We start from the raw sequence: 14,434 nt of genomic DNA, 5'->3' as shown, positions 1-14,434 counted from the left end.
CCATCCAGAGTTTATTTGCATGTCTTCTTATTAGATTAAAAAAGCAATGTTTTATAATTGATGAACATCTTGGTGTTTTCATCCAGTGTTTTTTATGCAATATCCCAAAATTTGCATTAAATAGATGGATGGAAACACAGCTAGTGTTTATTTTGTACAAACAAAATAGATAAACTACATATCAGATGTGTGGACATTAATGTTGGGTTAATAATGTTGATTTCTGGATTTTAATCAATCATAATTTTCATGACTCAAGATCTTCTAGTCTACGCTGTTTTCAAAATAACTCAACATTTTTGCAGTGTGACTCCTATCCAATAATCTCAATAAGCTGTGCGCTGTTACTTGTGATATGAAACAAAGTCTCAGCTTTCAAATTCTTTTATAACAAAATTCAAACAAAAGCTAAATGTGTCGTGACAGACTGCTGTAGTCTCAGTTCAAGTGGCATGTGACCCGATCATCTCTTCATCTTTACTACTAGTTATGGCACAAAATAAACATGAATGAACATCAGAAGAAACAGAACAACTTTCTGAAATAAATCATGTATCATGTAATCGATCAGTCAGTACTTCAGTAAATCAGCTTGGGATCAATAATGTCATGCAACATCTCATTTATCTCAAAAAAGACAAGCAATGTCCATAAACTCGTTAATAACTCAGCTAGAAAAATAACTCCAAAGAGCATTTTTGTTAAATATTTGCAATATATTACATTTCCAGTATCTTTGTAATAAGTGGTCTTAAATAATGTATTTTTTTTTAAAATACACAAAATAAGTTATCACAGCCACTGTTTAAATATTTATATTTCAGCACTGAATTTAAGTAAAAACATCTTATATAAAAACTGCAATTTAAATGCTTATAATCAAGTCCGTTTTTATGTTAGTGTTGATTATTAAATAAACTTTATTTTGAGTTTCAGTATTCAGCTAAATGAAAAAAAAAAAATTTTTTGTTCCTTTTGTTTTTGTTTGGTCCACGACAAACATCCAATGTATTTCAATAAGATACAGTAATGATAGTAATAGTAATATAGTACTATAGTAATATTTTTAGCTAAAGCAGGATGTGTTTAGGAGCAGGACTGGACACACCCCTGGTGTACAGACTGATTTTAGCGTATTAAACAGGCCCTGTGTGTTACCAGTTTCACACTGTATCCATCACATTCCACTGATGCATCTGCATGGGTGGCTCATATTCAGTCACGTGACAGTGAAGTGAACCTGGCCTGGCCCTGCCTGCTTCCAGTATCCCATGATTCACCGTGAGATGAGGGCATAGACCGGGTGCAGGGTTAAGATATCTCTTTCATGCAGGTGATTGTACGATAACAGAGCAGTCCACAGGGACTGTGTTATCACAGCCTAAACAAGCAACACCTCCTGGAGAAAATATTATGTCTACAAACATGTTACAGTGGAGATGATAGAACATTGGAGCGGAGAAAGACAAGGATGAAAAATGAGGTTAAATGTGTCTGAATCATCATAGACCCCATAGACAACATTTCTCAGTCACTGCCTTCTCTGGAAATGCATTCCTCTTCGGAGCAGAAATTGATTTTTATTATTCTCTCATCATTTTTTGGTAAACAGAAGATCAAACATGCATGCTTGACGTTCCAGAACCAGTGAGCTTAGTTCTTCTGCATCAAGCGAGCATGTCTGAGTTTCCATTTATCATATTTAATGTGCTCTATGTGTTCATTAATCAATGTTTATATGTGAATAAAAGCTTAATTAAATGAGTTCATCAAACAAAGCAGTCATTACGATCAATGTTGTTTTCAGCAATCAAGAAGAAAAATCAATCTCTGCCACCAGCTTTACCAAATGGAACTGCAAAAACAATGATCGTTAAAGTTTCCTGAACATTGTTTAAAATGAACATAAACTAAGTAAACTACGAAAACGTAAAGTAAGAAATATTTTCATTTCGGCTCTTGTTTCTAGATGACTAATGCAATGTATTATAAGTAAATAAGAGTCACTGATTATGCTATTTTTTTGTAATCTTGCTTCCACTGAAGCTCAATGACATTTAGAACATAAACAAACCCAAATACTGGGACTTTGTAAAATTCATAATTTTCCCAAACTGTTAGGCTGATTATATATGTTATTAAATAAGGGATATATTTTGGAGAAATGTAGCAATTCATCACTTACTCACCAAGTAATGGATTTGTTTCTTACAAACAACTTTTGTCTTCTCCAGATGTGAACTGATGGACTGGAGTGCTGTGGATTATTGTGATGTTTTTATCAGACTCTCATTCTGACGGCACCCATTCACTGCAGAGCATCCATTGATGAGACACTGATGCACTGAGGTTACATTTCTACAAACCTGATGAAGAAACAAACTCAGCTTCATCCAGGATGGCCTGAGAGTGAGCCCATTTTCAGCCAATTTTAATTTTGGGTCAATTATTTATTAAAATGGATGAGTTAGAAATCGAATGTATTTATTTATTTCTGTTTAACTCGTCCATATTGTTAAATCATCTCTTTGTAAAGAAGTTTCCCTCTTGGCAAGTGTTTATTTTGGACCAGGATTTAAAGTAAAATTCTTGCTTTGTTACGTCACATGACACACATTTTTATTCACCTTCAGGAAAGTCCTCTGGCACACAAGGAAAACAAAATAGAACCATAAAGATTTATTATTATTATAAATTGTATTATTATTATTATTATTATTATATATAATCTTTTTTTTTTCAATAAACGAATACACTAATTAACTAACATAAATCAGAGCACTGATGAAGTGAATGTGTCAATGATTATTTTGGAGGATAATGTGTTTGATCTCATGCAGGTAGTTAACATCCAATAACAGCTCAGAATGAGGAACATTTGGACTGTAAACAGGCATCTCTGCAGTTCTGCTCTGACAGCAGATCCTATTCTTTTACCACCTCCATAAACAGTCTATCAAACAGTTAAGTCTGCATTCTTCTGGTTAAACACACTGCAGAAGACTGTTACAGGATGCAACACAGACAGAATAGACTTTATATCTTTTAAACCAGCCTTTACTCTTGGGCAACAATTAATAATTTAGCTCAATGTAATCTGCAGCTGCTGTTCATCAGGAGTAACACACGTGCGTGTCAATCTTCTAATGACTCTGTAGTGCTTTATGCCTGAGAATCTGTGCAGATTAGTGGCTATGAATGTCAAACGTCACAGAGTGTTAAACATGAAAGTATATGATTGCATAAGCTCTACTCTGTGGTGTCTTTGCCTTCTTGCCTCAAACATCTCAGCATTGCGCCCATGCTCCATTTCTTCCCATAATCCTCTACTTCAGGGTCAACGCAGCTGAAAAGAAGAGAAACCCTGACTGTCAGCACTGCCAAAACAATGCAGAGAAATAGGCACAGCGTAACAATGTTGACATGATTAGCAAACAGCAGGATTAGCTGGTATTTGAGATCACATTCCTGAGCCGTTTAGGAATGATGATGAACAACGAGTGACAGCTTAGATCTGTTCCCCTTACCGTAACACGCATGATGCTTTATGGCATGCACTGCCACAAGACAAACACAAGCTAATGTAATATCATCAGGCATTTATGAAGATGTATTAAGTATTATTGCTGCATAATCTTATGCAGATTCAGATGGAAAGACGTTTCACACATTTCCTCTGTTAATATTGGTGGAAATTATGCTTAATAGGTTTAATCATGATAAAATGAGTCTACGATTGCAATAATGATCTGCTGACTGTACCTCTCCTGTCTTACTGACTACCTGTCCATCAACGTTTAAGGAATAAAGTCTTTTTTTATAAAAAAATAATAATAAAATGTTCACTGAAAATAAAAACTCTCTTTTCAACAATGTAAATGCTGTTTACCTCTTCCATTTATACTGTAACAAGGAGATTTTGATCATTTATGATCAATAAACTTTAGTAGAGATCACATTTTTCTACTATTTGGTCGTAATTTTGAAATTTGATTTATCATCCCTTACCTACAAATCAGAACGTCTCGGTTACGTTGTGGCGTTTTCCATAGGACCCCATATGTCGTTCGACATAACTCGTAGTGACGGACATATAGGAAACATCTCGGTTACGTACGTAACCCTTGTTCCCTGATGGAGGGAATGGAGACGTTATGTCCCCATGCCACAACCTTGAACCATTCGCTGTTGCCAGGACACGTTCTCGGCTCCTCAGCGTAAAACTTATTGAGAGGATGCACCGGCCGCCTATTTATACCCGTGGGCATGGGGAGTGTTAAATCCACTAGCCAATTTTCATTGGCGTTTTCTCTTAAACTCAGAGATGATTGGTCTCCCAAGTGAGACCCCATATGTCGTTCGACATAAGTCATAGTGACCGACAGATAGGGAACCGGTATTCACAAAACATCTTAAGGATAAAAGTATCTCCTAACTTTAGGAGAAAATCTTAAAAATAATGGGCATGTCAGTCCTAAATTTAGGAGTATTTCACAAAGCGTTTAACGCTAAAACTAGCTCCTAAATCTGAAGTGTTGAAAAGCACTCATAAGTCACTAAGACCAAATCTGAAATATCCTAAAATGGCTGTGGCCAGCAATCTACCTCGGAATATAAACATTTTAGAAAAAAAAATCTAATTGGTTTGGTTTGGAGGTTATCCCAACTCCAAATGTTTGATTATATCCTTAATATATAGCTGTTCTCGCGTCCAGTTTGGTTTTCTTTTATGTTTTTATGTCTTACTATCTGCCATGACTATTCTGCTAATTAAAAGGCTGTTTATATGCATATTACTAAAATGTTATTAGTTACTTAGTCGCAGAAAAAAATTCCACATGAAGTGTCGAAATCATGCAGTCCGTGATGGACAAATCGTTAACGGCTGGTCTATGCGGTAATATAGTAGATTGGGCAGGACATACATATGCTCACCTAACATTCATCGACCTCAAATATGGCTTATCGTCTGAGATATCTATGTAGTACATGGCAGCTCATTCTAATATTAACCTACAAAAAAGTGTGCATGTTTATGCAGAGTTTGGAAGCTGAACAGGAGCGCGCTTGGGCTACTGCGTGACAGATGGAGGCATCGCTGCAATCATTTGCTCTTAAAATACTTTTTGGTAATACACATAAGAGTAATGCATCTTTTGTATATGTAAAGACTCTACGTTTATTCATGTGCACTCAGAATAGCAACAAAATGTTGCGCTTTTGTACAACCCGAATTCCGGAGAAGTTGGGACGTTTTTTACATTTTAATAAAATGAAAACTAAAAGACTTTCAAATCACATGAGCCAATATTTTATTCACAATAGAACATAGATAACATAACAAATGTTTAAACTGAGAAAGTTTACAATTTTATGCACAAAATGAGCTCATTTCAATTTTGATTTCTGCTACAGGTCTCAAAATAGTTGGGACGGGGCATGTTTACCATGGTGTAGCATCTCCTTTTCTTTTCAAAACAGTTTGAAGACGTCTGGGCATTGAGGCTATGAGTTGCTGGAGTTTTGCTGTTGGAATTTGGTCCCATTCTTGCCTTATATAGATTTCCAGCTGCTGAAGAGTTCGTGGTCGTCTTTGACGTATTTTTCGTTTAATGATGCGCCAAATGTTCTCTATAGGTGAAAGATCTGGACTGCAGGCAGGCCAGGTTAGCACCAGGACTCTTCTACGACGAAGCCATGCTGTTGTTATAGCTGCAGTATGTGGTTTTGCATTGTCCTGCTGAAATAAACAAGGCCTTCCCTGAAATAGACGTTGTTTGTAGGGAAGCATATGTTGCTCTAAAACCTTTATATACCTTTCAGCATTCACAGAGCCTTCCAAAACATGCAAGCTGCCCATACCGTATGCACTTATGCACCCCCATACCATCAGAGATGCTGGCTTTTGAACTGAACGCTGATAACATGCTGGAAGGTCTCCCTCCTCTTTAGCCCGGAGGACACGGCGTCCGTGATTTCCAACAAGAATGTCAAATTTGGACTCGTCTGACCATAAAACACTATTCCACTTTGAAATAGTCCATTTTAAATGAGCCTTGGCCCACAGGACACGCCGGCACTTCTGGACCATGTTCACATATTGCTTCCTTTTTGCATGATAGAGCTTTAGTTGGCATCTTCTGATGGCACGGCGGATTGTGTTTACCGACAGTGGTTTCTGAAAGTATTCCTGGGCCCATTTAGTAATGTCATTGACACAATCATGCCGATGAGTGATGCAGTGTCGTCTGAGAGCCCGAAGACCACGGGCATCCAATAAAGGTCTCCGGCCTTGTCCCTTACACACAGAGATTTCTCCAGTTTCTCTGAATCTTTTGATGATGTTATGCACTGTAGATGATGAGATTTGCAAAGCCTTTGCAATTTGACGTTGAGGAACATTGATTTTAAAGTTTTCCACAATTTTTTTACGCAGTCTTTCACAGATTGGAGAGCCTCTGCCCATCTTTACTTCTGAGAGACTCTGCTTCTCTAAGACAAAGCTTTTATAGCTAATCATGTTACAGACCTGATATCAATTAACTTAATTAATCACTAGATGTTCTCCCAGCTGAATCTTTCCAAACTGCTTGCTTTTTTAGCCATTTGTTGCCCCCGTGCCAACTTTTTTGAGACCTGTAGCAGGCATTAAATTTTAAATGAGCTAATTAAGTGGATAAAAGTGTAAAATTTCTCAGTTTAAACATTTGCTATGTTATCTATGTTCTATTGTGAATAAAATATTGGCTCATGTGATTTGAAATTAAAAAACGTCCCAACTTTTCCGGAATTCGGGTTGTAAAATAATTAAAGCAAAAAATGTGCTTTCTGCCGTCTCGGTCTGTGAACTACATTGATGCTTGCTTTATGACAGACATGAAAAATATATCTATAGAGAGCGAAATTTTAAATTAACCAATTCAAACAGAAAACAAATATTGTCACATTATATAATCCGTATGAGACATGCATACAGGTGCTGCGGAGATGACGAGTGTCGCTGACTTAATCTCTTAAACCAATATCCGACAGCATTAGTGTAACAATAAATTACAACGTTACAATAAATTCAAACGTTATTGCAGTGTACTTACTGTTTTTCATAATTATTATATTTGCCAGTGCGCAGTGGCAAGCCTTATTAGGCTATGTAGGCAATTAAGGGCTCATTATTATGATTTATATGGTTTATTAATAAAAGTGTGACTAATAGTCGACTAATGCTTAAAATTAACAACCTCTAGTCAACCAGAAATATCTTTAGTCGTGTTTAATACTGAGACTATATTCTTAGAGTACATATTCATATCCACACTAGAAGTTGAAATATCAAACCCCGAGAGAGCTCACCTGACGTAATCGCTGCTCTTTTGTTGACACTGTAGTTGGTCAGATGCATGAACTGGTTCTTGATGTTTGCTGTGTCATGGTCATACTTCACTGTGGCAAACCTACAACACACACAAGCAAGAAGGAAAATAGAACTTAATAGCGAGTATGACATTCAACTGACCTGCTGAAAAGAATAAACAGGTACAGTACCAAAGCAAGCAGCCTTGTGTTAACATGGGACGACTTAAACTCCAGCCACAGATCTATCTAATATTAATGTGACATATAAACTGAGAGGTTCTGCAACAGCCATCCAACTAAAACTAGCAAATCACACAACTACAACACCAGCTCTGTGATGGAATGACATATTCTTGTAGGACAAATCCCGGAAACAAACATTTTTGCAGTTCCATTGTCCTGAAGTCAGTGGGTTTTTGGTTAAATGCCTGAAGTAAGACTGAAAACAAGCTCAATGTGTTTTTACATTTTATTCTACAACATAAAACACATTAATTATACCTCCCTTGTGATTTTTTTTATAACTTCGTCCAATGAAAACGTGCTGTTCCTGTTGTCTCTCACCTCAAAATTCAGCCACATATTTGTTTAGAGCTGTTTAAACGCTGCTTGATGAGATTTCTCTCCTGATTCAGAGCAAAACTCTTTGTGAAAATCATCTTAATGCTGGATGTGTTTCATCTTTTGTCTTCTCCAGATGTTCACTGATGGACTGGAGTGCTGTGGATTATTGTGATGTTTTTATCAGCTGTTAGGACTCTCATTCTGACGGCACCCATTCACTGCAGAGCATCCATTGATGAGACACTGATGCAGCGCTACATTTCTACAAACCTGATGAAGAAACTCATCCTAATCTTCAGCAAATGTAAATTTTTGGGTCAATTATTCCTTTAAAACTTTTACTTGTCTTGAAAAACTCAACGGGACTACAGGGTTTTTCAGGATTATAAACTTCATCACACTGGGCCTTGATATGTTTACTGTCATGCTCTTGCAAACTATTCTAACTTTCATGGAAAATGTTTGAAAGACTGAAAGAGTTGTTGGGGGCTTAACGGTGGTGATGTTGAAGTCATGTGACCGGGTTGTAGTTTGTTTATAGCCTAAGTTTAGCTTTTTACTTCTGATTTAAGCTTTACAGTTGTTCTCCTCATAAACTGCATATTATGGTACAGTGGCAATACTGCAAAACCACAAACAGAGTTTTATAACTGTAATCTGAGTGATTTGTCCTAAAGCTCACAGTATTCCCAGAATACACAGCCGCTGGGTTTAGGAGAAGTGGACGCAACATGTGGAGGAAGAATTTCCTGGCACACAGAGAGCACCTGAATGCCTTCAAAGCTTCTGGGATCTCCAAGATAAAAGTTGAGTAGGGAAAAGTGCCAGTATGTACCGCCAGCAGTTCATAAGAGAGTGTGTCACTCTGTAAAGGTGGTGTCAGTGCCAAGCCTAATAGAGCCAGGCCAAGCGTTTTACACACAGCGGCCCACAATACACAGCACATCCACTTCACACAGTTTCACTCCACATGGCATCCAAGAATCAGAGGATTTGTTTGAGCTTCTCACTCACATGTCTGAGACAACACTCTCCTCGCTGTGCCAGAAGCAGGACCCCGTGTGTATATCTAGATTGAATTCACAGGCGCTTAATGCAGGGTTACGACTGTCGGAGCGATTGTGAGGCTTTCCAATACTGCCGAACAGAGCCAGAAATCTTTCCCACTATTATTCGTGGCTTATGAGAAAATTTCATGAAAAGGAGCTTATTCAGGTTGAAGACATTTAAAAAGACAATTATGTAAGCCCGAGAACATTCTCACTTAAAATGTTTTTGAACTAATCACATTTCCATGATGCTTTAAATCTGAAGGAAAAAAAAAAACTTTTGTCAATGTCCTTCCAGCTATGAGACAATGGAAAGCTTTGTTTGAGGACTCGATGAGCCGGTCCAAATTCACTGGGAACATTTCTGCTGCCATCTAGTGCCTGAGCTGTTTCAGTGTCTTAAAGAAATATTTCTGGTTAGGTAGAAGTTGCAGATGCTGATATTTATATGTAAATTCTGATGCTTGTGATGTATATCAGTGATATCTTTATAACACTTTATATGATAGAAATATCAGTCGTTAGTCTATATCTACAGTTATATGTCTTAGTAAGATTAGATTGAAATAATACAAACATATACTTCAATGCAATCCAGTGCTGATTTGAGAGATGAAGACAAAAACGCTCCTCAAAAGCTTGATGATCAAAGTTAATACATTTGAAAATTATTTTTCTTTAAAAAAAAAAAGAAGATTTCTGGATAATACATATAAGAACGATGATGTGATCATTCTAATATCATAATGTAAATGTTTTTACTGTATTTTTGATTGAATAAATGCAGCTTTGGTGAGCAGAAGAGAATTCAAAAACATAAAAAAAAGGTTTTAATTATTTCAAACCTTTTGACCATAAGACTCAGTTGCTTCAGTCCAGTAAGAGTTCATCTGGGGATATTACTGACCTTATTCTGACCTTTAATTGATCAAAATCAGACAAGATTTGACACGAGCTGAAGCTGGACGCTTCTACAATTACACTGAAAGAGCTTTGACTGGTTAAAACACTCTAAACTATCAATCAGAGACAGAAGACACAAGGAGATTGAGTGTGAAACAGGTTTAACAGCCAGGTTTGCATCATCTTGATCATTTAAAGACATAAGAAATATGTATATCATATGATACAGTAAAGAAATTATTAGATATTATTTTTAGCAAATCACAATGATTGGCCATTTAATAAGAAGGCCATGTCATAATTACTGCTTTCCGTCATGTAATTATGAAGATCAGGATACAAAGAGATGGGAGGAGCAATTAATTTTCACAGAGCGTTTTTTTCAGATGATTAATGTTAAAGCTAATGGTGTTTGTTTTCACTTTCATTCTGTAGAACAGCATACGACTGATAAATAGTTATCTACATCTTGCACAGGTTTCCCACAGTAAATTTTTGCACATGGATGTGTTCTACACTGTTGAAGTATATAAAAAGAATAAACTAGTCTAATAAACTCCATGATTTAGCTTTACACATAAAATATGATCTGCATGGACAATAAACTATAGTTTAATTCATTTTCATCTGTAGTCATAATGTAGTCATATTTCCAGTATATGCCTCAGACTCATTCGACAGACTCTTCAGTGATCCTCAGAAAGCTTCAACAGTTAGAATTGGTCCATTTAGTTCTTTTTGAGTCTGACATAACCAAAAGCTGACTTTAAACTCTGTCTGGAGGCTTGATTTGTTTATTTCGAACCTATCTTTTGGTTTAAAATTGGTCTAGTAACTTATAAGAGCCACCTAGTGTATTTAGTTTAGTCTAGCCACTCTAGTGTAGACTAAACTGAAGTTTGATTTTCTGAATTTCTCAACCAGAAGCTTTCATACCTTCTGTTTGTTAAAGCATGAATTCTTCTATGCAAGCAACAACATTTCTAATCAAGTGTCCTAGATGTGTGATGCTTACTGTTAGATGGCGGGGCTTAATTTAAAACCCTAGATGATGCAAATGAATTACCAGGCCAGGCCTTCCTCATAGAGATAGATCAGGAGAGGGTCGTATGAGGTCACCAGCACATACGGACGCACGCCAAACTTAAAAGCAGATATGCAAAATGAACTCCATTTAAAAACATGCAGACTGTGTTGAATCTGCTGGTGTTAGTGCTGTAGACTCACCGTCAATGGATTGCTGATGTAGCGCGACATCAGAATATTCTCATCCAGTGGGATCTGACTCGGCTGAAACACCGAACGTGAGATATCAAGCAGCACAGAACAAAACTGTCAGATTACAGAGACATGATAAACACTCTTTTAGATTCAATATAGACCCATATAGGCACGTTGATGTAATCAGCAGAAAATCATGCTTAAAAATGCTCTCTTTCTGCTATTTATACAAATCAGCACATGATGCCATTTACATTAGAAAATAATATTTTTGCTGCTTGTTCAACTTAAAGGGGTGTTTCACTGTTTTCTAGGCTTGTTTGTGTTTCTGGGGTGCAGTCTAACATGTGTCAATGTTTCGTTTTTTACAAAACATAATTCACATAACTAACCGCTCTGTTCGTACTCTGAGAAACATGCTGATCATTTCCTTCTTTTGTGAAGCCCCTCCCTCAGAAACAGGTGATGGACCCTGATTGGTTAGCTAGCCCAGTGTGTTGTGATTGGTTAAACCACCTCTAGTGCGTGTCTAAACTTCCCGCCCCTCACCACAGCAGCATGTGCTCCGGTTGTATTGTAAACAACGGCGTCATTAATATCACTAATCAATTTGAGCCCGATTGAGAAGCAGAGGATATTACTGAAGAGGATCACGCAGAACCTGTGCCAGCACGGATTTTAATGGTAGACCCATGCAGAGCAGGGTACCGCCAGGAACAGTATTAAGAACCGCAGCTTTAGATTTTGACACTGATTTTGAAACTTGTGAATCCATTAGAATCATTAGAAGACAGAATCAATTCATATATGAACAGATTTTTACATGCACCCCTAGTTTTCGCTTCCTCTTCTCTAAAGCAGTGCAGCATGGCCCTGCCCCTTTGCTGCCTTTTCCAGAGGGCGGGGTTTATCCAGGTTTGTGATGTCACAAACCCGGGAAGTAACCTGTTGTAGTCCCTACCAGCCGGTTTTAAACTGCCCGAATTTTAAAAGACATATCTCCATTTTAATTAAACTTTCAGCTTTGTAACGTTGCAGATATTTGTTAATGCTCAAACAGCAAAATTACAAGCTAATGCTAAAAACGTGAAATCGTAATGAACCACCCCTTTAAATTAAACGAAAGCAACACAACCTAATTTGACTGTGTTCAATCTACTTGGATATGTAATCTGAAGTTCATGTAATTCATTTGTGTTGCATTAGCTGAAGCTGCATGGGTGGATTTGTAGCTGTTTACATGATTCGCATGAATCTGAACCAGGAGAATAAATGTTTAAATTAATCATATGCATCATATAGCATCAAGTGAAGTTAAAATTAAACTTATTATTATTAACTCCAGGGAAACTTTGTGATCTCCTAAGTAATCAAACTAAGCCCTGTCTAGTCTTGTGGGAAATAGATTGATTTTTAACGTCAGAAACACACCAGTGATGCCTTAAAATGCATGTCATACTCACAGATAGATGCCTCTGGCTCTGGGGGACGCCACTGGTTTGATGATCCACGCGCCCCTGTCTTTGCTGAAGGAGCCTGAGGATTGCGTGAGGACAGAGAGGGTGTTATTAAAGCCCAGAGGAGAAGCAGACACATTTTTCTAATAGACACTGTTTATGTTAACAGCCAAACACTAGTCTGAGTGCTGATTGGATGAGGTGCCCACTCACTGCTGAATTCCTGGTACTCGGCAGGAAGCACAAAGGTCTGGGGTACGATGTGGAAGTTTTGAAAGCTGTGGGTTTGCTGCATCCTCTGGATGTTTTTGTAGAGCCGGTCTTTTCTGGTGAGCTCGTACAACCTGGAAAATGACGGGAGCGTTGACCGTAATACTGAGGATGAGGTTTGCATCTGAGATAGCGAGGGGAACATAAACCCTTGAAATAACACCACAGCGGCAGCATATGGTCAGTTTGATCTATTGCGCTGTTTCAGAGAGGCAGGCGTCCAAACAAAATGTGCTCAACTCAAACTGCCAATGAACACATGCTGTCCGCCCACTGGGAAGCTGGTTGTGTGGACGTTGTTGCTGCTGAGTGAGAATGTGTGTGTCTCTGGTAACATATTATCATTGTGGGATACACACTGCACACCACAAACTAGTGTTTGGTTGAACATTTCACAAATCACAGGAGTGCCCAACACAGAGGCTATCCCAGAAAACTAGAAAATGCTGATATATAGCTACATAATACATTAATTATCAAAAAGTATTGATGAAAGAGTTCAATCCGATTAAGGAAGGACATTTGTTTGTGTTGTCTAAGGCTAGGTTGGCAAAATGTATAATTAATTTTAAACTATATTTTGATAAACAATTATAGATTTTTTTTTGTTTGTTTCTTCTGATGTGTGAAATGCCACTGTACATTATTTGAAGTATGTCTACAATACAATAACTTTCAAATTTGAAATGAAATCCAAACAATAAATGTTGTTTTGATGCTCTTTAATGAGGCATAGCAATGTCATTTTTTTAATGACATTGCATTGGTTGGAGCATTAGAAATAAATATAGAAAAAAAATTTTTTTTTTTTTGAAAAATTATGTTTTATTCATATTTTACTCGATGTCCTTAAAGAAAGTCAGGGCTAAGTTATTAAAAAATAAAGTAGACATGAATAGGCAAAAACAATGATTTATTTTTTCATTCACCATTCAGTTTTTAGCTTTCAGACTACTTTTTGTCTATTTTAGTAACTTTGTACAAAGATGATTCTCAGCCATGTTATGAAAGATATAACAGAATTATTGGATATGCTACTTTACTTTATGCAATATGTGTGTAAAATTTTAAAAATGTGGTTTTCCTATTCTAAACAATGTTTTGCATTTAATTTGCATATTAATTTGTTCTTGGAGCAAACCATAATGAAAAAATAAGTGTTATAATGGGAGTAATAATTTGGCAACATTTCCGTAAGAATATTTCATATTTCATAGGAAGTTTGATCTATAATTTCTTGTTGTGTTTCCCCAAAATGCCTGATTAACAGCCGTTTGTCCTGGTGTCCTCTACAGAAGACATGTATGAAAATTATGCCCGGTTACATAACAAAAAGTCAAAAAGTTATATTCTGATTTGAAACCCCTTAACATTCTTTCGGAGATGTTTATTTGCTGATTAATTTTATGCTTATCAGCATATAGCTTAATAACACGCTAATGTCACTGAAATAAACTGTGAATCATATAATATGCAGAGTTGATTTATATTGGATCCAGCCTCAGATATTCTATGCATTAGAAAATACAGTAATGAAAAGAGTGATGCAATTACTGATTGGATTCCTCTGTTGTGTAGCTTTGCAGAATATTTTGATCTGTAATTAAATCAATTCTT

The sequence above is a fragment of the Carassius carassius genome, chromosome 31 (assembly GCF_963082965.1).
Source record: "Carassius carassius chromosome 31, fCarCar2.1, whole genome shotgun sequence".
Classification (NCBI taxonomy): Eukaryota; Metazoa; Chordata; class Actinopteri; order Cypriniformes; family Cyprinidae; genus Carassius; species Carassius carassius.
Note: the sequence above shows the minus strand (reverse complement) of the source record.